The sequence below is a fragment of the Eschrichtius robustus genome, chromosome X (assembly GCF_028021215.1).
Source record: "Eschrichtius robustus isolate mEscRob2 chromosome X, mEscRob2.pri, whole genome shotgun sequence".
In the NCBI taxonomy this organism is placed as follows: domain Eukaryota; kingdom Metazoa; phylum Chordata; class Mammalia; order Artiodactyla; family Eschrichtiidae; genus Eschrichtius; species Eschrichtius robustus.
The window spans coordinates 64,041,186-64,065,752 of NC_090845.1; the positions used below are offsets into that span (position 1 = coordinate 64,041,186).

Below are 24,567 nucleotides of genomic sequence, written 5' to 3' on the forward strand. Positions count from 1 at the left end.
ACACTAGGAAGCCCCTTCGCGGGCGGAGACTGCAGGTGGCGGAGCGGGGGAGCTTCGGGGCCACGGAGGAGAGCGCAACAACAGGGGTGCGAAGGGCAAAGCAGAGAGATTCCCGCACAGAGGATCGGTGCCGAGCAGCATTCACCAGCCCGAGAGGCTTGTCTGCTCACCCGCCGGGGCTGGGAGCTGAGGCTCGGGCTTCGGTCGGATTGCAGGGAGAGGACTGGGGTTGGCGGCGTGAACACAGCCTGAAGGGGCTGCTGTGCCACGGCTGGCCGGGAAGGAGCCCGGGAAAAGGTCTGGTGCTGCCGAAGAGGCAAGAGACTTCCTCTTGCCTCTCTGTTTCCTGGTGCGTGAGGAGAGGGGATTAAGAGCGTCGCTTAAAGGAGCTCCAGAGAGGGGCGCGAGCCGCGGCTATCAGCGCGGACCACAGAGACAGGCACGAGACGTTAAGGTTGCTGCTGCAACCACCAAGAAGCCTGTGTGCAAGCACAGGTCACTATCCACACCTCCCTTCCCGGAAGCCTGTGCAGCCCGCCACTGCCAGGGTCCCGTGACCCAGGGAAAACTTCCCCGGGAGAACACACGGCGCACCTCAGGCTATTGCAATGTCACGCCGGCCTGTGCCGCCGCCGGCTCACCCTGAATCCGTACCCCTCCCTCACCCCTGCCTGAGTGAGCCAGAGCCCCCAGATCAGATGCTCCTTTAACCCCATCCTGTCTGAGGGAAGAACAGACGCCCTCAGGCGACATACACGCAAAGGCAGGTCCAAATCCAAAGCTGAACCCCGGGAGCTGTGCGAACAAAGAAGAGAAAGGGAAATTTCTCCCAGCAGCCTCAGGAGCAGAGGATTATATCTCCACAATCAATTTGATGTACCCTGCATCTGAGGAATAGCTGAATAGACAATGAATCATCCCAAACTGAGGAGGTGGACTTTGGGAGCAAAGATATATATTTATTTTTCCCTTTTCCTCTTTTTGTGAGTGTGTAAGTGTATGCTTCTGTGTGTGGTTTTGTATTTATAGCTTAACTATTACCATTTGCCCTACGGTTCTGTCTGTCCATTTCTTTTTTTTAATTATTAATTAAAAAATTTTTTTCTTAATTATTTTTTATTTTGTATTTTAATAACTTTATTTTATTTTATCTTCTTTCTTTCTTTCTTTCTTTCTATTATTCCTCCCTTTTATTCTGAGCCATGTGGATGAAAGCCTCTTGGTGCTCCAGCCAGGCATCAGGGCTCTGCCTCTGAGGTGGGAGAGCCAAGTTCAGGACACTGGTCCACAAGAGACCTCCCAGCTCCATGTAATATCAAACGGCGAAAATCTCCCAGAGACCTCCATCTCAACGCCAAGAACCAGCTTCACTCAACGACCAGCAAGCTACAGTGCTGGACACCCCATGCCAAACAACTAGCAAGACAGGAACACAACCCCATCCATTAGCAGACAGGCTGCCTAAAATCATAATAAGGACACAGACACCCCAAAACACACCACCAGATGTGGACCTGCCCACCAGAAAGACAAGATCCAGCCTCATCCACCAGAACACAGGCACTAGTCCCCTCCACCAGGAAGCCTACACAACCCACTGAACCAAATTTAGCCACTGGGGACAGACACCAAAAATGGGAACTACGAACCTGCAGCCTGAGAAAAGGAGACCCCAAACACAGTAAGTTAAGCAAAATGAGAAGACAGAAAAACACACAGCAGATGAAGGAGCAAGGCAAAAACCCACCAGACCTAACAAATGAAGAGGAAATAGGCAGTCTACCTGAAAAAGAATTCAGAATAATGATAGTAAAGAGGATCCAAAATCTTGGAAATAGAATAAATACAGGAAATGTTTAACTAGGACCTAGAAGAACTAAAGAGCAAACAAACAGATGAACAACACAATAAATGAAATTAAAAATTCTCTAGAAGGGATCAATAGCAGAATAACTGAGGCGGAAGAACGGATAAGTGACCTGGAAGATAAAATAGCAGAAATAACTAATGCAGAGCAAAATAAAGAAAAAAGAATGAAAAGAATTGAGGACAGTCTCAGAGAACTCTGGGACAACATTAAATGCACCAACATTCGAATTATAGGGTCCCAGAAGAAGAAGAGAAAAAGAAAGGGTTTGAGAAAATATTTGAAGAGATTATATTTGAAAATTTCCCTAATATGGGAAACGAAAGAGTTAATCAAGTCCAGGAAGCACAGAGAGTCCCATACAGGATAAATCCAAGGAGAAACACGCCAAGACACATATTAATCAAAGTATCAAAAATTAAATACAAAGAAAAAATATTAAAAGCAGCAAGGGAAAAACAACAAGTAACACATAAGGGAATCCCCATAAGGTTAACAGCTGATCTTTCAGCAGAAACTCAGCAAGCCAGAAGGGAGTGGCAGGACATATTTAAAGTGATGAAAGAGAAAAATCTACGACCAAGATTACTCTACCCAGCAAGGATCTCATTCAGATTTGACGGAGAAATTAAAAGCTTTACAGACAAGCAAAGCTAAGAGAATTCAGCACCAACAAACTAGCTTTACAACAAATGCTAAAGGAACTTCTCTAGGCAGGAAACACAAGAGAAGGAAAAGACCTACAACCATAAACCCAAAATAATTAAGAAAATGGTAATAGGAACATACATATCGATAATTACCTTAAATGTAAATAGGTTAAATGCTCCAACCAAAAGACATAGACTGGGTGAATGGATATAAAAACAAGACCTGTATAAATGCTGTGTACAAGAGACGCAATTCAGACGTAGGGACACATACAGACTGAAAGTGAGGGGATGGAAAAAGTTATTCCATGCAAATGGAAATCAAAAGAAAGCTGGACTAGCAATTCTCATATCAGACAAAATAGACTTTAAAACAAAGACTATTACAAGAGACAAAGAAGGACACTACATAATGGTCAAGGGATCAATCCAAGAAGAAGATATAACAATTGTAAATATTTATGCACCCAACATAGGAGCACCACAATACATAAGGCAAATAGTAACAGCCATAAAAGGGGAAATCGACAGCAACACAATCATAGTAGGGGACTTGAACACCCCACTTTCACCAATGGACAGATCATCCAAAATGAAAATAAATAAGGAAACACAAGCTTTAAATGATACATTAAACAAGATGGACTTAATTGAAATTTACAGGACATTCCATCCAAAAAAAACAGAATACACATTCTTCTCAAGTGCTCATGGAACATTCTCCAGGAGAGATCATATCTTGGGTCACAAATCAAGCCTTGGTAAGTTTAAGAAAATTGAAATCATATCAAGTATCTTTTCCAACCACAACGCTATGAGACTAGATATCAATAACAGGAAAAAATCTGTAAGAAATACAAACAAATGGAGGCTAAACAATACACTACTTAATAACCAAGAGATCACTGACGAAATCAAAGAGGAAATCAAAAAATACCTAGAAACAAATGACAATGAAAACACAACCGAAAACCTTCGGGATGCAGCAAAAGCAGTTCTAAGAGGGAAGTTTATAGCAATACAATCCTACCTTAAAAAACAAGAAACATCTCAAAAAAAACAACCTAATCTTACACCTAAAGCAATTAGAGAAAGAAGAACAAAAATAACCCAAAGTTAGCAGAAGGAAAGAAATCATAAAGATCAGATCAGAAATAAATGAAAAAGAAATGAAGGAAACGATAGCAAAGATCAATAAAACTAAAAGCTGGTTCTTTGAGAAGATAAAATTGATAAACCATTAGCCAGACTCATCAAGAAAAAAAGGGAAAAGACTCAAATCAACAGAATTAGAAATGCAAAAGGAGAAGTAACAACTGACACTGCAGAAATGCAAGAGATCATGAGAGATTACTACAAGCAACTCTATGCCAATAAAATGGACAACCTGGAAAAAATGGACAAATTCCTAGAAATGCACACGCTTCCGAGACTGAACCAGGAAGAAATAGAAAATATGAACAGTCCAATCACAAGAGTGAAGTTGAAACTGTGATTAAAAATCTTCCAACAGGGGCTTCCCTGGTGGCGCAGTGGTTGAGAGTCTGCCTGCCAATGCAGGGGACACGGGTTCGAGCCCTGGTCTGGGAAGATCCCACATGCCGCGGAGCAACTAGGCCCGTGAGCCACAATTACTGAGCCTGCGCGTCTGGAGCTTGTACTCCGCAACAAGAGAGGCCGCGATGGTGAGAGGCCTGTGCACCATGATGAAGAGTGGCCCCCACTTGCCGCAACTAGAGAGGTCCCTCGCACAGAAACGAAGACCCAACACAGCCAAAAATAAATAAATAAATTAAAAAAAAAATCTTCCAACAAACAAAAGCTCAGGACCAGATGGATTCACAGGCAAATTCTATGAAACATTTAGAGAAGAGCTAACACCTATCCTTCTCAAACTCTTCCAAAATATAGCAGAGGGAGGAACACTCCCAAACTCATTCTATGAGGCCACCATCACCCTGATACCAAAACCAGACCAAGATGTCACAAAGAAAGAAAACTACAGGCCAATATTGCTGATGAACATAGATGCAAAAATCCTCAACAAAATACTAGCAAACAGAATCCAACAGCACATCAAAAGGATCATACAGCATGATCAAGTGGGGTTTATCCCAGGAATGCAAGGATTCTTCAACATACACAAATCAATCAATGTGATACACCATATTAACAAACTGAAGGAGAAAAACCATATGATCATCTCAATAGATGCAGAAAAAGCTTTCGACAAAATTCAACACCCATTTATGATAAAAACCCTCCAGACAGTAGGCATAGAGGGAACTTCCCTCAACATAATAAAGGCCATATGTGACAAACCCACAGCCAAGATCGTCCTCAGTGGTGAAAGACTAAAACCATTTCCACTAAGATCAGGAACAAGACAAGGATGCACACTCTCACCACTATTACTCAACATAGTTTTGGAAGTTTTAGCCACAGCAATCAGAGAAGAAAAAGAAATTAAAGGAATCCAAATCGGAAAAGAAGAAGTAAAGCTGTCACTGTTTGCAGATGACAAGATACCATACATAGAGAATCCTAAAGATGCTACCAGGAAACTCCTAGAGCTAATCAATGAATTTGGTAAAGTAGCAGGATACAAAATTAATGCACAGAAATCTCTTGCATTCCTATACACTACTGATGACAAATCTGAATGCGAAATTAAGTAAACACTCCCATTTACCATTGCAACAAAGAGAATAAAATACCTAGGAATAAACCTACCTAAGGAGACAAAAGACCTGTATGCAGAAAACTATAAGACACTGATGAAAGAAATTAAAGATGATACAAATGGATGGAGAGATATACCGTGTTCTTGGATTAGAAGAATCAACATTGTGAAAATGACTCTACTACCCAAAGCAATCTACAGATTCAATGCAATCCCTATCAAACTACCACTGGCATTTTTCACAGAACTAGAACAAAAAATTTCACAATTTGTATGGAAACACAAAAGACCCCGAATAACAAAAGCAATCTTGAGAATGAAAAATGGAGCTGGAGGAATCAGGCTCCCTGATTTCAGACTATACTCCAAAGCTACAGTAATCAAGACGGTATGGTACTGGCACAAAAACAGAAATATAGATCAATGGAACAGGATAGAAAGCCCAGAGATAAACCCACACACATATGGTCACCTTATCTTTGATAAAGGAGGCAAGAATATACAGTGGAGAAAAGACAGCCTCTTCAATAAGTGGTGCTGGGAAAACTGGACAGGTACATGTAAAAGTATGAAATTAGCACACTCCCTGACACCATGCACAAAAATAAACTCAAAATGGATTAAAGACCTAAATGTAAGGCCAGACACTATCAAACTCTTAGAGGAAAACTTAGGCAGAACACTCTATGACATACATCACAGCAAGATTCTTTTTGACCCAGCTCCCAGAGAAATGGAAATAAGAACACAAATAAACAAATGGGACCTAATGAAACTTAAAAGCTTTTGCACAGCAAAGGAAACTATAAACAAGATGAAAAGACAACCCTCAGAATGGGAGAAAATACTTGCAAATGAACAACTGACAAAGGATTAATCTCCAAAATTTACAAGCAGCTCATGCAGCTCAATATCAAAACAACAAACAACCCAATCCAAAAATGGGCAGAAGACCTAAATAGACATTTCTCCAAAGAAGATATACAGATTGCCAACAAACACATGAAAGGATGCTGATCAGCATTAATCATTAGAGAAATGGAAATCAAACTACAATGAGATATCATCTCACACCGGTCAGAATGGCCATCATCAAAAAATCTACAAACAGTAAATGCTGGAGAGGTTGTGGAGAAAAGGGAACACTCTTGCACTGTTGGTGGGAATGTATATTGATACCGCCACTATGGAGAACAGTATGGAGGTTCCTTAAAAGACTACAAATAGAACTACCATACGACCCAGCAATCCCACTACTGGGCATATACCCTGAGAAAACCATAGTTCAAAAAGAGTCATGTATCAAAATATTCATTGCAGCTCTATTTACAATAGCCAGGACATGGAAGCAACCTAAGTGTCCATCAACAGATGAATGGATAAAGAAGATGTGGCACATATATACAATGGAATATTACTGAGCCATAAGAAGAAACGAAATTGAGTTATTTGTAGTGAGGTGGATGGACCTAGAGTCTGTCATACAGAGTGAAGTAAGTCAGAAAGAGAAAAACAAATACAGTATGATAACACATATATACGGAATCTAAGGAAAAAAAAGAAAAGGCCATGAAGAACCTAGTGGCAAGACGGGAATAAAGACACAGACCTACTAGAGAATGGACTTGAGGATATGGGGAGGGGGAGGGGTGAGATGTGACAGGGTGAGAGAGTGTCATGGACATATATACACTACCAAACGTAAAATAGATAGCTAGTTGGAAGCAGCCACATAGCACAGGGAGATCAGCTCGGTGCTTTGTGACTACCTAGATGGGTGGGATAGGGAGGGTTGGAGGGAGGGAGATGCCAGAGAGAAGAGATATGGAAACATATGTATATGTATAACTGATTCACTTTGTTATAAAGCAGAAACGAACACACCATTGTAAAGCAATTATACTCTAATAAAGACGTTAAAAAAAAATTCATCAGTTTAAAGATGGCACACTAAACTGGAAAAGTGAAAAAAGAGTGCATCTTGATCTCCTTCAACAGCATAGTACTAACACATTTTATTCAATGGGAAAACACATTTTATCCAAATCAGTCAAGTTATTTTAATATTCTTATGTCTGATAGGAAATTTTGTGGAAGCTTAGAGTAAAATTTGCTTTGCAGAGGAGCTATTTTGAAAACTGTGAAAAGGGGGGAGACTTGAACTATCAGACAGCAACAAATGTAAGGCACAATTTTGATGAAAATTTAAATAGAATATATACATCATGTGTCTCAATATCGTCTATGTGTGTATATACGTATGTATGTGTATACACACACGTGTGCACATTCACACACATCCACCTTATTTCCCTGAGTATAAGATGTCTTCTTTTTATAGTTTAGCATTCTGAAATTAGAATATACCTGTCAATTGATGTCTGTGGTAAATGTAGTTGAATTTCTTTCTGTCTTTCAAAAGGCAATTATTACATCTTACAATGAGGAAGTATTTCATTTATTCAGACACATTTTTTCCTTTTATAACATAGGATAACACTATACACATTGTTCCCAAACTCTTTTTCCCAAAAATGTATATTAAATATCCTTTCATGTCAGTACTGACAGAATTAGTACTACTGTTTTGGGGGGGCTGGAACACACTTTTCTTGGGGATTTCATTTTTGCCCTTTCTTTATCCTAAGTATGATACTTATCATATATGCCACATTTTTAGTGTTGCTTCCATCTTAGGGACAGAACCAGAGAGCTGTCAGTGCCTTTGGCCATATTCCAGTGTCCACTCTGTAAAACACACGCTTTACCTGAGACTGATATCATAAGCAGGTTTATCCACTGTTCCCTCCATTTTGTTTCTTTTTTATTATGGTAAAATATACATAAAATTTATCATTTTAACCATTTTAAATTGTTCAGTGGCATTAAGCACATTTGTAATGTTGTACAACTATTACTCCCACCCATCTTCAGAAAATTTTCATCTTCCCAATCTGAAACTGTACCCATTAAACAATAACTCCGCATGCTCCCCTCCTCCCAATCCCTGGCAATCACCATTCTTTCTGTCTCAATGAATTTGCTTACTCTAGGTACCTAATATATGTAGAGTCATACAATATTTATCCTTTTGTGACTGGCTTACTCCACTTAGCATAATGTCTCAAGGTTCATACATTTTATAGTATGTGTCAGAATTTTATTCTTTTTTTAGGCTGAATACTACTCCATTGTATGTATATACCACATTTTGTTTATCTTTTCATCCATCAATGGATGCTAGGTTTTTAAAAAAATTGCTTATAGTATAATATACATAAAGTACATGAATCTTAAATGTAAAATTTGATGAATTTTTACATAGCAAACACATAACCTAAATCAAAATATGGAACATTATCAGCACTGCAGAAGTCTCCTTTGTGCCCCTTCCCAGGTATTAACGTCCCACAGGCCCCAAAGTTAACTACCATTCAAACTTCCACCATCATAAGTAGTATGATTTGTCCATTTTTGAGCTTTATATTAATAGAATCATACAGTATCTACTTTTTTGTATCTGGTTTCTTTCACTCAACATTATATCTATGAGATTCATCCATATTATTGTACATAGAATTAGTTCATTCATTTTCATTGCTGTATAATATTCCAGTGTATGAATGTATAATTATTTATCCATCCACTTGTTGACAGACATTTGAATTTTTCCTCCAATTTTTTGTTATTATAAATAAAGCTATTAACATTCTTGCTGTTTGGGAGGTCCTAAAGATCACCTCCAGGTTTGGTGATTCGCTAGGATTCACAGGACTCAACATAGAGCTATACTAATGGCTAAGGTTTATTACAGCAAAAGGATACAAAGCAAAATCAGCAAAGAAAAATGGTGCATGGTGCAAAGTCCAGAGGAAACCAGGCACATGCTTCCAATACTCCTCTTCCCAGTGGAGTCGCACAGCACATGCTTAATTCCTCCAGCATCAAATTGTGACAATATGTATGAAATGTCTACCAAGGAAGCTCATTAGAGACTCAGTGCCCAGTGTTTGTTTTTAATAGGGGCTGGTCACATAGGCACCCTCTGCCTAGCATGCACCAAAACCCCAGACTCTCAGAAGAAAAGCAGGTGTTCAGCATAAGCCATACTGTTTGCACAGTTTAGACACAGTAAACCACCCTTATCATTCAGAGGATGGTGAAACCCTCTCAAAATCCAAGTCCCCAGATGCCAGCCAAGGGCCAATCTTGCAAGCAGGCCTTTCTAAGGATACATTCTCAGGCCTGCCATGTGAACTCTTTGTACAGCCCACCCCCTTGGCTCTTGGCCAAGGTGACTTTGTCAGTAGGACCCTGCACAGTAGAGTGAGACCAACCTGCAGTATTGTCCTCAGGGGTCTTAGATTGAGCCAGATAAAAGAAATCCATTATCATAAACATGTATCTTCCAAAACCAGGTGGCTTCCTCCTTAAGCTTCCATAATTAACCCTTTATTTTTTAACCTGGCTTGAGGCATCAATCCAGGCACAGCACAAGCCTGTTCAGTAAACTGAAGCTGACCTGAATGCCTTCCAGGGCTGAGGCAGTGCCATGATAGTCAAGGCTCACTGACAAGTACAGTTCCAGAGGGCACATGTAGTACGTTGGTCAAAAAAAAGTTTACAATTGTTAGGGCATCCCAAGCAGCACATACATTAATTAGGCAGTTTAGGCTAACAGAATCCCTAATGTGGCTGACCTCCCACCGTGAGGCCTCCCACCCTAGGGTTTCCAATCCAGTCCAAAAAATTCAGTTCAGAACTTGGTTTCAAAGAGAGTGTTTCCTGAAGGCAGCTGGATCCAGACAATTTTGTTTGTTCATAGCACCAGTTCATCTGCCTTCCAAGTGTAGACGACATGTGGAGGTGCTGAGTGGAAGGTGGAGGAGCTGGGGCCACCACCTGCTGTCTCAGAGTCAGCTCTGTCAGATCTGACCTTAGGCTCAGCAGTCAGTTTGAATTCAAAGTACTCTCAGCAGCAGGGAAGACAACACGTGCTTTTATTAGGGAGGAGGGGAAAGCTTCCAGAAGCAGTCCTAAAAATCAAAGATCATTAATGCCCTCACCCTTCACTCATGCCTCCCCAGGTGTTTTGTTTTTTCTCCAATGTTACAAAATCTGTGTGTCCCATTTAGCTGTTATAGTTGTACAACCATCCTCTCCTCTCATCCACACCTTTTGTCTAGAAGACTTGTATGTAAGAAGTTTAAAAGCATTTTCAGAGGCAAACATTTTTATACAACTTAATCAGAAAGACATATCATGTCCAGGAATTGGTCAAGATGAAATCCTGAATTTTCAAATATTTAAAAAATGGGTTTTCATACTTCCCACTCCTTTCATCCTGATCATTTATCCAGTGAGCAGCCTAGAAAAGATCACTCTCTTTATGGGGACAGTTACGTTTAATAAGCACACTAAGCCTTACTAAGGTTTATGTATCAGGAGGAAGGGCAAGTAAGTAGAGTCAGGCTATCAGTCTATTTTAAGCTGCAACTAATCTAGAAAGTCAAACACAATCATCAACAGCAGTGACACAGCCTCAGAAAGGATCAAGAGTTTGATCTGTCAGGAGTGGGGGAGGGGGTCACATTCCTCATGCTAGGCCCTCCTCCAATTTGCAGCTTTTGCAGAAATCACATGTTAGGAATGCAATCAGCTTTTGTATCAGAAATATACAGCCAATGAGAGGATCAATTTCAGATGGTCCCATCAGAGAACAAGACATTTCCTGTGGGCATTTGCAACTCAACTGACCCAAATGGTCCAGCCAGCACCAGGGGTGGTTTCACAGTTTAGGATCACAAGAGGGGTGATCCAAATCTGCAATAATCCAAGTCTGAGTTCATTTAAAGTTCACGTAGTTCGTTTAGAGTTCATTTAGTCTGTGCCTCCTTTCAGTTCAGCACATCTGGTGCTTATGTGGGAACAGTCTATAACAGACCTTACCAGGTTTCAGCTGAGAGTCAGGTCCAGGCAATCAGAATCTGTGAATTTAGGATGCCAAAAAAGCTAGTGGCTTTCCTTAGGGAGCATCAAAGCTGAGATGGTGCAGGGCTGGTCAACCGTGGTCTAGGTCCAAGTTCAAATAACAAGTAAGACTTTGCTAAGCTCTTCTTATTGTGCCTTACAGTCCAAATTAACCCAGTCAAAAATACACACATCAGGATGAAAAAATCATCAGCTTCTTAAGAGTCAGACGTTTGGTTTCACGAAAGCTCATTAGCAACTAAAAACTGCTTTCTAAACTCAAAAAGTGTATTTTCATCTGAAGACTGCCTCTCTTTTCATGTTGTCTTCCTTTTTCCAGAAGCTCCAAGAGTTAAAAAATGATAACAAAAATCATTAGCTATGGAGACTAGTTTTATTTCCAATACTCAAAGAGTTTGGATTCCAATCTGCCCACTGGCAGCAAAAAGCAAGGTAATTGTATCCCAGTGATGCTCTTTTTTCTTTTTTGCAACTTTTCCTGATCAAGATGATCCCTCTAGCTTTATGAGACTACAAGAATATAACATTTTACATCAATGTTTATCATACGTCCAGATGCAATAACCACAAAATACAAAGCCATTTTTTTTTTATGTAGAAAAGCAATTTATTCCATTATAAGCACTTACACAGTTAGTCATGGAGAGTAACAGGCCTGCTGGTGAAACAGGTCACCCAAAATAGAGATGGTATCAAACTAGTGGTCAAGGACTAACTCCTTAAAAAAAAAAAAAAAGCAACTCTTATCCAGGATTAATTTAATTTTAAAAACAAATACAAGCTATTGATTCACTCTTCTCAATTTAACTGGCCAGTCTACCTGTGGTATAACTGTCAGGTAAAAACATACATCTTTACAACTTGGTGGTCCCAAGTTTTTTTTTTTTTTTTTAAACCATTTCACAGAAAGGAAAGAAATAATATGAAAACAGCTCAAGAAATACACTAACAAGCAAAAATATATGGGGAAAGAGGAACACATTGTTTTGACTTAACTGAAGAAACTGAGAGGAGACTGGTCTATGTAAGAAAATGTGTATCCTGGAAAGTTCGGTGTGAAGATTTTAGAGCAGGAATTTATATGACTTGAATCTCCCCTATTTCCTGAATAAAGACGACATCTTGTAGTATTTATACTTCATGGCTCAGACACCTACCTCACTTGGCTCTGTTTCTTACTCACTCTAGCATTTACTTAAATGAGTCAGAAAAACTTGGGGATATAGCATAAGAAGAAAAATAACCACACACACAATATTCCCCTTTTTGTGGCTACTTTAGACCTCTGTTACTAGAAAATTCCTGAAGAAAATTTAAATATAAGTCTGTGGCTTTGCTGAATCAAGAAGCCCCCAGTTAATATTTAGAAAACACCTTCTGTTTGGACTAATAACATTGTTGATAGAACTTATTATAGAGGGATAACCAAAGTCTGTGTCTCAAAACCAGTGTTAAATCAATCTCAGGGTTGAGAGGAAGAAAAGGGGAGTCTAAAATCACAAGAAGTGCAGACATTCTCTAGGATCCTTGTCCTTCTGGATCCACGATTCCTTCAGGGTCTTCGTCATTATAAATGTTCTCTGCCATTTGCCAAACTTGCATGATATTGTCTTCTGATACAGAACAAATCACCCAAGGTTCATTGGGATTCCAGGAGAAATCAGATATCTTGGCAGTGTGACCACCATGAATAAACAACAACTCTGGTGGCCCATCTTCTGCATCTTCCGGGGATTGTTCCTCTCCAATTTTACTTAAATCCCAGACATTCAGTCTGCGATCAGTACCACTGGAAGCCAAAATAGTCTCATTGTGAGGCGACCACTGAACCTGGAATATTTCATCCTTATGTGATTCAAAGGAATGCAACTTAAGTTTCAGATTTCTCAGATCCCACAAGGCAACAGTCTTGTCAGCTGATCCTGTGGCAAGAATGAACTCACTATAAGGATTGAAAGAAAGGCAGTTCACTTCAGCAGTGTGAGCATCAACTGAGTGGCTTGGTTTGGAAGTATTGTTTGAACGAGTATCCCAGATCATAAGTTTCTGATCATCAGCAACTGACCCAAACAGAGACTCATGGAGCAGATGCCAGGAGACGTCTTCTACTACTGCTGTATGCCCTGTAAATATGGTCTTCGCATCCACAACTTTTCCTTCCTTTGGAACAGCACTGATGTCCCATAGGCAGATAGTATGGTCATCTGAAGCACTAAGTAAGTGCCCACTGAGATTTGGGTTCCAAGAAAGCCCGTAGCCTTCCTTCTGATGTCCAAGGAGACGCAAGTCTGGGTTGCACTCTCCAGAAGGGTCTGGTTTAGAAGGATGTTTCGTATAGTCAAAAACAAGAACATCACTGGATGGAGTCTTTGTGGCAATGATGCAAGGGTTCTGGGGCATATAGCGTGCCCTGTTTACTTCTCCTTCATGGTTGATCTTGATTTCTATTTCAATTTTTCCACTAACCGAGCCAAAACCTCCAAATTCTCCTTTTTCACTGTCGTAGTGTGAAGCATCAAACTGAGCATCATCATTAGGGAGCTGCTCACTGGCTATCACAAGGTGGTTTTGTTCATCTGACGTGTGTGTCCCCAGGACAAGTCGATGAATACTGAAATCTTTCCCTTCTGGTCTGGTTACATCTGGAAGCCACTGTGCAGTTAGGCTGGGCCACTCCAGAGCATGGGTCATCACCAAATCGTAAAGAAAAGGAGTGTTCTTTTTCCATATTTTGTATTCTTCATTGATCACACGTTCTTCTACTGCGTCATCAAAGGCTGCTTCCTTGTCGGCCATGGCGGGCAGGCAAGCCAGGGGGATCGGGTTGAGCTTTGCGAGAGGGGCGGGGAGGCTGCGCAAAGCCATTTTTAAAAGTTCCTCCTTTTCCCCTAATTGAAAGTTTACTCAAACCTTGAGTGGGAAATCCAGCGTTTACAAGCTTAATGTTATAGTTGCAGGGAGATCCCAGCTATAATGTGGGAGTGGGGCTAGAGGGCTATGGCAGCAGTGGCTAGAGTGTTTTTCTCCCTCTGATTTTTTTAAAATAAAACTTTGCTCTAGCACTGGGAAGTGATTTAACCTCTTTTTCCCTCCCACTTGAACAAAAGGAACACAAACTTTTCAACATTTTGGCCCATTCAAAGTTCACCTTTGGGAATGTTTGGACCCTTTCTCCTCCAGCCTGGAGGAGAAAAGAAAAACCAAAGGCATCACCCAGGCTGCACCTTTCCCCCCGCACTTTAGCCACTGTGGCCAAAAGTAGCCAGAGGATCCTTCGAGCCAACTCTCTTGGAGTTGTATCTAACATTTTCAAATTCCATAGGTAACTTTTACCTCTTACAACAGACAGCAGCTCAGTTGCTTTTTCATACCATGGATAACTCCATAGACACCCAGGTACCACAGGTTTGTCATCCTCTACCATCCTTTTCTCAAACAATGCTTTTGCCATATTTAAGTGAGTTAAGGTCACTCTAGACAATCCCAACACTATCACCAGTGTGTTGGGAGTCCTGAAGACCATCCCAGGTTTGGTGATGAGGTGAATCATGGGAGAACTCATGGGACTCAGCAAATAGTCATACTTGTCGCTAATATTTATTATAGAAAAAGGATGTAAAGCAAAATCAGTAAAGGAAAAAAAACATGCATGGGGCAAAGTCTAAAGGAAACCAGGAACAAGCTTCCAAGATCCTGTCCCAGTAGAGTCACACAGCACATGTTTCATTCTTCCAGCATCAAACTGTGACAACACGTGTGAAGTGTTGCCTACCAGCAGTAGAGACTCAGTACCCAATATTTTTATTAAGTGCTGGTCATGTGAGAACCCTCTGCCTGGCCTGCACCAAAACTCTAGACTCTCAGAAGGAAATCAGATATTCAGCACAAGCCATGTTGTTTGCTCAATTTAGACAGAGCAAACTGTCCTTATTAGTTAGGGGACGGTGGAAACCTTCCTGAAATCCAAGTTTTCAGATGCCAGCCATGGGCCAACTTTGCAAGCAGGCCTTTCTAAGGAAAGCATTCTCTGACCTGTCATGTTAACTCTTTTCTGCACATTGTCCATGTCTTTTAGAGCCTATATGCATGCATTTCTGTTGAGTATATACCTAGTAGTGGAAATAATAGGCCCAGGTGATGTGCATGTTCAGTTTTTTAATAGCTGCCTGTTAAATTGACACCTTACCACCATAAAATGTTATTCATTATTTCTATTAATATTTTTGCCTTTAGTTACTTTGATATTAGCATAGTTACATCAGCTTCAGTTTGTTTACTATTTGCATGGCATATTGTTGTCCATCCTTTTATTTTCAACCTGTGTCCTTATATTTCAGGTGAGTCTCCTTTATGTAGTATGTTGTTGGATTTTGCTTTATTATGCAACTTGACAATCTGTCTTTTAATTGAAGCATTTAGCCCATTTAGATTTAACACAATTACTGAATATTTGGATTTAAAACTTACATATTACTACTTGATTTCCATTTGTCCCATTTATTCCTTTTTTCCTCTTTTCTTGCCTTGTTTTGGATTAATCAAGAATTTTATTGTAGCATTTCCCCTCCATCAGCTTTTAAGACATTCTTTTATTATTCTTTTAACGGTTACTCCAGAGAAGCTCTTCTCAACTGGATTCCACCAGAGATTATGTCTTAATTATCTAGATATTCATTGCATATATTAACTTATCTTCCTTGTATTTAAAATGGAACTAGTGTGCACCACCCTCGGGAGAATGGAAAAACCCCATTTTCTGTAGGGCTTAATTCTGTTATGAACTCCTGCTTGACAAAAGTTGCCCTAGAGATTAAAACATGCATCCTTGACTAATTAGAGGCTATGTTAAATTAGTGTTTTTAACAGTTCCTGAATAATGCAAGAATCTCCTAACATCTTGACTTTACATCCTGCCTTTTATTTATTTATTTATTACTATTTTTTGTCATTTATTTCACTTCTACTTTTGTTATTTTATCCATAAGGTATTGCTATTAGTGTTGATTTAAACAGTCACCAGTCTTTTATATTTACACTTTCCATTTCTCTTTCTTTTCTTGCATTTCTATGCTTCTGTCTGTGATCATTTTTCTTCTGCCTAATGAACTCCCTTTAGTGTCTTTTAGTGTGAGTCTGCTAGTAATATATTTTCAGTTTTTACTTACCTGAACATGCCTTAATATCACTTTTATTTCTGAAGGATATTTTCACTGGATATAGAATTATATAGAATTATAGTCTGGCAGTTATTTTCTCCTAGTAATTTATAAGTGTCCTTCAGTTGTTCTGTGGAGTTCATTGGTTTTGTTGAAAAGTCAGCTGTATGCTTTATCACTGTTCCTTTGAAAGCAATGTATCTTTTCTTAACTCTGTCTCTTTTAAGATTTTCTCTTTGTCTTGGTTTACAGAAGTTTGATTATTAAATTTAGGTTTGTATTTATCTTGCTCACAGATTTTTAGCCTTTTTGAAAGTGTAGCTTGATTATCTTTAGTAAATTTTGAAAAAATTTTCATTGTTCTCTCTTCAAATAGTTGCAGTTCCATTCTTTTTCTTGTTCTTGAGCTCTAGACCTTTTCCCTCTGTCTCTTAATGCTCTTTTAATTTTCCATCCTTTTTTCTATGTGCTTTAATGGGGGTATTTTCTACTGATTTACTTTTCAGTTCATTAATCTTCTCTTCTGCTCTGTCTCATATGGTGTTAACCTCATCTATTGCATTCTTAATTTCACTTATTGTATTTTTTAGCTTTGAAATTCTATTTGATCCTTTTTTATACATTCTATTGATAGTTTTCTAGTGAAATTCATCTTCTAAACCTATTTTTGGAATATATTAACATAGTTTATGAGTCCTATCTGATAACTCCCAAAACGTGAATTATCTGTGTTTCAAAAAATATATTAAAATTTAATTGACTTTTATTGTAGTAAAATATATATAACATAAAGTTTACCATTTTAAACATACAGTTCAGTGGCATTAAGTACATTCACATTGTTCTGCAACCATCACCACCATTCATCTCCAGGACTTTTTCATCATCCCAAACAGAAACTTTTTACTCACTGAACAATAACTCCCCATTACCCTCTACCTCTGGCAACCACCCTTTAATTCTATAATAGCAATCACCATTCTGTATTCTGTCTCTATAAGTTTGACTACACCAAGTACTTCGTATAGGTGGAATCATACATATTTATCCTTTTTCATCTGGCTTGCTTCACTTAGTATAATATAATGTCTTTAAGGTTCATCTATGTTGTGGCATGTGTTAGAATTTCCATCCTTTAAATAAAAAGATGAATAATATTCCTATATATGTATAATATATAAAATATATTATCATATATACAAAAGTTTGTTTATCCATTCATCTGTCAATGAACACTTGGGTTATTTCTACCTCTTGGCTACTGGGACTAATGCTGCTTTGAACATTAGTGAACAAATATCTGTTTTGAGTTCCTGCTTTCCCTTCCTTTGGGTAGTAGATATGAAAGTATATATAGAAGTGCAATTGATGGTCAATTCTAAGTTTAACTTTTATGAACTTGCCACAGTGTTTTCCACAGTGGCTGCACCATTTCATATTCCAACCAAGAGAGCATAAGGGTTCCAATTTCTCCACATTCTCCTCAACACTTGTTATTTTTTGGTTTTATTTATTTATTTTAAAATAGCCATGCTATTATATGAGTGTGAAGTGATATATCACTGAGATTTTGATTGGCATTTCCCTAATGATTAGTGTTGTTGAGCCTCTTTTCATGTGCTTATTGACCATTTGTATATGTTCTTTGGAAAAATGTCTATTCAAGTCCTCTGCCTTTTTAAATTGGGTTTGTGTTTTTTTTTATTTAAAAAAATTTTCCCCCAGCTTTATTGAGATATAATTGACATATAACATTGTGTAAGTTTAAGGTGTACAATGTGATGATTTGATGTGCAGATATACTGTGAAATGTTTACCATGATAAGGTTAGTTAATGCATCCTTCACCTCAAATAGCTGCCATTTTGTTGTTGTTATGGTGAGAATATTACAGCTCTACTCTCATAGCAACTTTTGAGTATACAATGTGTTATTGTTAACTATAGTCATTGTGCTGTACATTACATCCCAGAAACGTATTCATCCTAAAATTGAAAGCTAGTAACCTTTGACCAACACTTCCCCATTTCTTCCACCCCTCAGTTCCTGGCAACCACCATTCTACTGTTTCTATGAGTTTGATGTTTTTAGCTTCCATATATAAGTGAGATCATAAGTATTTGTCTTTCTCTGTCTGACTTATTTCACTTAGCAAAATGCCCTCAAGATCCATGCACACTGGCACATATGGCAGGATTTCCTTTTTCTCGTGGCTGAATAATATTCTATTGTTATACACACACACACACACACACACACACACACACACCCCACATTTTCTTTACCCATTTATCTGTTGATGTACACTTAGGTTGCTTCCATGTCTTGGCTATTGTGAATACACTGCAATAAACATGGGAGTGCAGATATCTAATCTCCTTCAGATATATACCCAGATGTGGGATTTCTGGATCATATGGTAGTTCTATTTTTAATTTTTTGAGGAACCTCCATACTGTTTTCCATAGTAGCTCTACCAATTTACATTCCCACCAACAGTGTACAAGGGTTCCCTTTTCTCTACATCCTTCCCAGCCTTTGTTGTCTTGTTTTTTGTTTTTGTTTTTGATAACAGCCATTCTAACAGGTGTGAGGTGGTATCATGCTGTGGTTTTGATTTGCATTTCCCTGATGGTTAGTGATGTTGAGTACCTTTTCATGTACTTATTAGTCATTTGGATGTCTTCTTTGGAAAAATGTCTATTCAAGTCCTCTGTCCATTTTTTAAATCAAATTGTTTTTTTTTGCTATTGAGTTGTATGAGTTCTTTATATTTTTTGGATATTAACCCCTTATCAGATATATGATTTGGAAATATTTTCTCCCAGCCCATAGGTTGGCTTTACACTTTTTTGATTCTTTCTTTGGCTGGGCAAAAGCTTTTTAGTTTGATGTAGTTCCACTTACTGATTTTTGCTTTTTTGCTTGTGCTTTTCATGTCATATTAAAAAAATCATTGCCAAGACTGATGTCAAGGAACTTTTCCCTTATATTTTCTTCCAGGAATTTTACAGTTTCACGTCTTACATTTAAGTGCTTAATCTGGGATTTCCCTGGTGGCACAGTGGTTAAGAATCTGCCTGCCAATGCAGGGGACATGGGTTGGATCACTGGTCCAGGAAGATCCCACATGCTGTGGAGCAACCAAGCCCGTGCGCCACAACTACTGAGCCTGCACACTGTAACTACTGAAGCCTGTGTGCCCTAGAGCTTCTACACCACAACTAGTGAGCCCACGTGCCACAACTACTGAGGCCCACATGCTCTAGGACCCATGTGCCACAACTACTGAGCCTGAGTGCTGCAACTACTGAAGCCTGCATGCCTAGAGCCCACGCTCTGCAACAAGAGAAGCCACCACAATGAGAAGCCCGTGCACCGCAATGAAGAGTAGCTCCTGCTCGCCACAACTACAGAAAGCCTGCGCACAGCAATAAAGACCCAACGCAGCCAAAAAACAATATGTGTGTGTGTGTGTGTGTGTGCTTAATCTATTTTGAGTTAATTTTTATGAATGGTGTAAGATAGGGGTCTGATTTCATTCTTTTGCATCTGGATATCCAGTTTTCCCAGCATGATTTGTCAGAGATCATTCTTGTCCCATTTAGCATTCTTGGTTCCCTTGTCACACATTAGTTGACCATATAGGTGTGGGTTTATTTCTGGGCTTGATTCTGTTCCATTTGTATATGTGTCTATTTTTATGCCAGTACCATACTCTTTTGATTACTATAGTTTTGTAATATAGTTTGAAATCAGGAAGTTTAAAGCCTTCAGTCTTGTTCTTCTTTATCAGGATTGCTTTGGTTATACGGAGTCTTTCATGTTTCCATATGAATTTTAGAATTGTTATTTCTATTTCAGTGAAAAATGCTATTGGAATTTTGATATGATTGCATTGGATCTATAGATGATTTTGGGGGGGTTGCTTCGGTTTTTGTTGTTGAGTTGTATGAGTTCTTTATACATTTTGGATATTAACACTTTGCCAGATATATGATCTGCAAATATTTTCTCTCATTCTATGGGTTGTCTTTTCACTCTTTTGATGGTGCCCTTTAATGCACATAAGTTTTTTTTTAACATCTTTATTGGAGCATAATTGCTTTACAATGTTGTGTTAGTTTCTGCTGTATAACAAAGTGAGTCAGCTATACGTATACATATATCCCCATATCCCCTCCCTCTTGCGTCTCCCTCCCACCCTCTCTATCCCACCCCTCTAGGTGGTCACAAAGCACCAAGCTGGTCTCACTGACACATGTTTTAAATGTTGATGAAGTCTAACTTATCTAATTTTTCTTTTGTTGCCTGTGTTTTTGGTGTTATTTCCAAGAAATCATTGCCAAATCCAATGTTATGAAGCTTTCCCCTCTATTCTCTTCTAAGAGTTGTATAATTTTAGCTCTTGGGTTTAGGACTTTGATCCATTTTGAGTTAATTTTTGTATATGGTGTAAAGCAAGGGTCCAACTTCATTCTTTTGCACCTGGATATCCAGTTTTCCTAGCACCATGTCTTGAGAAGACTGTTCTTTTACCCAATGAATGGACTGGGCATCTTTGTCAAAAATCATTTGACCATATCTGTAAGGGTTTATTTCTGGGATTTCTGTTTTATTCCATTTTTCTACAGATTTCCTTATGCTAATACTACACTCTTTTGATTACTGTAGTTTTGTAAGTTATGAAATCAGGGAATGTAGGTTTTCCATTTTTGTTCTTTTTCCAGATTGTTTTGGGGTCCCTTGAGATTCTATATGAATTTCAGGATGAACTTTTCTATTTTTGCTAAAAATGTCATTGGGTTTTTGATAGGGATTGTATTGAATCTGTCAATCATTTTGGATAGTATTGATGTCTTAACAATATTAACTCTTCCAATCTATGAACATGGATGTATTTCCATTTATTTGTGTGTTAGGCTTTGTGTTTCAGACTTTCCGAGAAATGGTCTATTTCTGATTTGCCTTTACTTTTAGGGTGTAGCCCATCCTTCAGGGATTCAACTGAAAGCCTCAGGTGTTTATCATAGCCCCTTCTACATAAAAAGGTCCTGAAATGGAATTTCTGTCGTCCTAGCACTGCCACTTCATGCTTGGTTTCTTGGCCCCTCACTCCATGCAAGCACAGCTTAAGCAGTAGCAAATGCCTCAAAAGGAGAGTGCACAGAGAGAGGTGAGCTTACTTCTCCAAGGTCCTCTTCTCTCCAGGGTTTTGGCTTCTCATGTCTTGGCTGTCTTAATTACTTTCTGATGCCTTCATTCACTTTTATTTTTAAAATCCATCCAGGGTAGTTGTTCTTACTATGAAGCTTAGTCTGATAAAAGCTATTTCAACATAGCTGGAAGCTGAAAGTCTACCTTATTCTTTTAAAATGTGGCACAACATATCATAATTCAACCATTCTTGTTCATATACATTAGGTTGCTTCTAAATGTTGTTTTGCCATACAGCAAATTATGTTGTAATGAACATCTTTGTACATATATTCTTATGCACTCATGTGAGTGTTATATAGGATAGATTCCTAGAAGTAAGTTGTTGGACAAAGGTATGGGCATTAAAATTTTTTATACGTGATGCCAAACTGCCTCTGATTTACATTACTACCAGGAGTGCTGAGAGTGTTCATTTCCCCACATAATCACCAGCACTGGATATTATCAATCTTAGCTTTTATAAAATTGATAGGCAAAACCTTATATTTCATTGTTGTTTTACCTTACATTTCTCTAATCATTGGTGAGGCTGAAACTATGATAACTTAAAAACTGTGGTACTAGGAAAGGAGAAACTGATCAACATCACCAAAAAGTAAGACTAGAAGCATACACACACATCCTTGTGTGATTCTATGTATGTACAGTAAATGATAAAGGTGGCATTTCAAAAGAGTGTTTATATGAACTATTCAATCAACAGTGCTGGAAAGATGGGCTAAGTATTTGGCAAACAAGTTATAATTCTTACCTCATAAGATAAACTAAACTTAAAATTCTAGACTAAGAGTTACATGTAAAATTGTAACCATAAAGAACTAAGAGAAAATGCAGTGAAAATGTAGCTGACCTAGGGATGGATCTTTCTGAGCATAACAGCAAAAAAGAAATCAAAAAGGAGAAAATTTTACTTCATAAAAATGTAAAGCTTCTCTATATCAAAATCAAATGTAAAATTAAAGGGCAAATAATAAAATAGCAACATATTGCAATAACATATGGAAGACAAAGTGTTAGCATCTCTCATGGATAATAAATCTTGTATAAACCAATAAGAAACTGACAATTTTCCAGTAGAAAAATGGGAAAAGAATATAAGTAGATAATGTGCAAAGTAAATAGAAAAAAAGGCTATTTATTTTATGAAAAAAAAGTTTATCATCAATATGACCAAAAAATAATTCATGATATTATGCTAACATAGATATTAAAATACTGTTGTAGGGGGCTATTTAAGAAAATATAATAGGGTTCAGCATATATTATGCTGCAAAAAACAATTGTGTATTTACTTTACAAAAAATGATTGGAAGCAAACACTCCAAAATGGAAATGGTGGTTTCCCGAGACTGGAGAATTATAGATTTATAATTTAAAGATTTTTATCTTTTCTTTTGCACTTTTCTCTATCTTCCAGTTCCCTGCAGTCAACATGTATATAGGAATTTAGAATCAGATAACCTACTACTTGTGAAAATTGGAGAGAATGAGAATAGTATATCTATTCAAATGAAACTAGGAGATAAACTCACAATTCCTAAAGAAATGAAAGATACATCTTGATAAAATGGATGTATCTGATGTTGAAAAAGTTGTACAAAGGCAAGAAAATAATTATCTAAAAGAAAGTTATAGAATAGGAAATATATACATTGCAAGCCTCATTGACAAAAGCTTAAATAAAATATAAAGAATTGATAAATATATACAAAAATGTACAGATCCTGACAGATATGCAAGCAATAGGAGACACAATTTTTAAAAAAGTAAAGCAAAAATGAAAAAATACATACCCTCACTGGGAATTAAAGAAAGGAAACTAGAATAACTTGATGTGTATTAAAACTATTAATCTAACAAAAGCAAATGATAAAAACCCAACATTGATGGGGTAGTAAAAATATTAATAAAAAGGTATATTTTATATTTATTGATGTCATTAAAAATTGGTTGGTCTTTCTAAAGAATAATCCGGCAGCATGTAACAAGAGCTAAAAAGCTGTTCATACTCTTTTATCCAGAATCCTTTTTCTAAGAATATACTCCAAGGAAACAGGAGTATATGTATGAATGCCTATAAAAAGGTATTCATAGAAGGATAAAATTTTGGAAAACAATTCAAGTATCCAATAATAAGGAAACAATTATTTAAATTTGATGAATATATAGCTCTTTCAACATGTGGAAATACTTACATGAAAGAATAAGTGAAAAAACAGCACAAGTTAATATGTACACACTGAACATAACTATGAAAATGTATCTCTGTGCACTAATAAATTAGAAAAGAATTAGCATTACAGAAAGATTTGAGTTTAATATTTATAAAGTTCTTTTTTTTTATTGAGGAAACATTGATTTCACACCCCCTACTCCCCAGTCCCTTCTCCTCTGGTAACTACTACTCTGTTCTCTGTATCTACATGTTTGCTTTTGTTTAACAGTTTTTTTATATTCCACATATGAGTGAAATCATACAGTGTTTCTCCTTCTGCCTGACTTATTTCACTTAGCATAACACCCTCAAGGTCCATCCATGTTTTCACAAATGGCAGGGTTTCATCTTTTTTATGGCTCAGTAGTATTCTATTCCTGTCTTTTTTATAACATCCAATCTTATAAGTATGAGGTGATATCTCTTTGTGGTTTTGACTTGCATTTCCTTAATAATTAGTGATATTTAACATCTTTTCATGTGCCTATTGGCCATCTGTAAGTCTTCTTGGAAAAATGTATATTCAGTTCCTCTGCTCATTTTAATCAGGTTGGTTGTTGAGTTGTATGAGTTCTTTATATATTTTGGATTTTAAACCCTCATCAGATATATCATTTGCAAATATCTTCTCCCATTTGGTAGGTTGTCTTTTCATTTTATTGATGGTTTCCTTTGCTGTGCAGAAGCTTTTCAGTTTAATGTTAGTCCCATTTGTTTATTTTTGTTTTTGTTTCCCTTGCCTGAGGAGACATAGCTAGAAAGAATGGGTAAGACTGATGTCAAAGA

General features: G+C 37.9%; 1 protein-coding gene and 1 pseudogene across 4 annotated transcripts in view; both read right to left on the bottom strand.

Moving 5' to 3' along the window:
- Positions 1-24,567, bottom strand: part of PHKA1 (phosphorylase kinase regulatory subunit alpha 1) — a 144,172-nt gene that overhangs the window by 53,333 nt on the left and 66,272 nt on the right. The gene's annotated exons all lie outside the window — the stretch shown is intronic.
- LOC137757106 (histone-binding protein RBBP4 pseudogene) lies at positions 11,780-14,041 on the bottom strand (annotated as a pseudogene).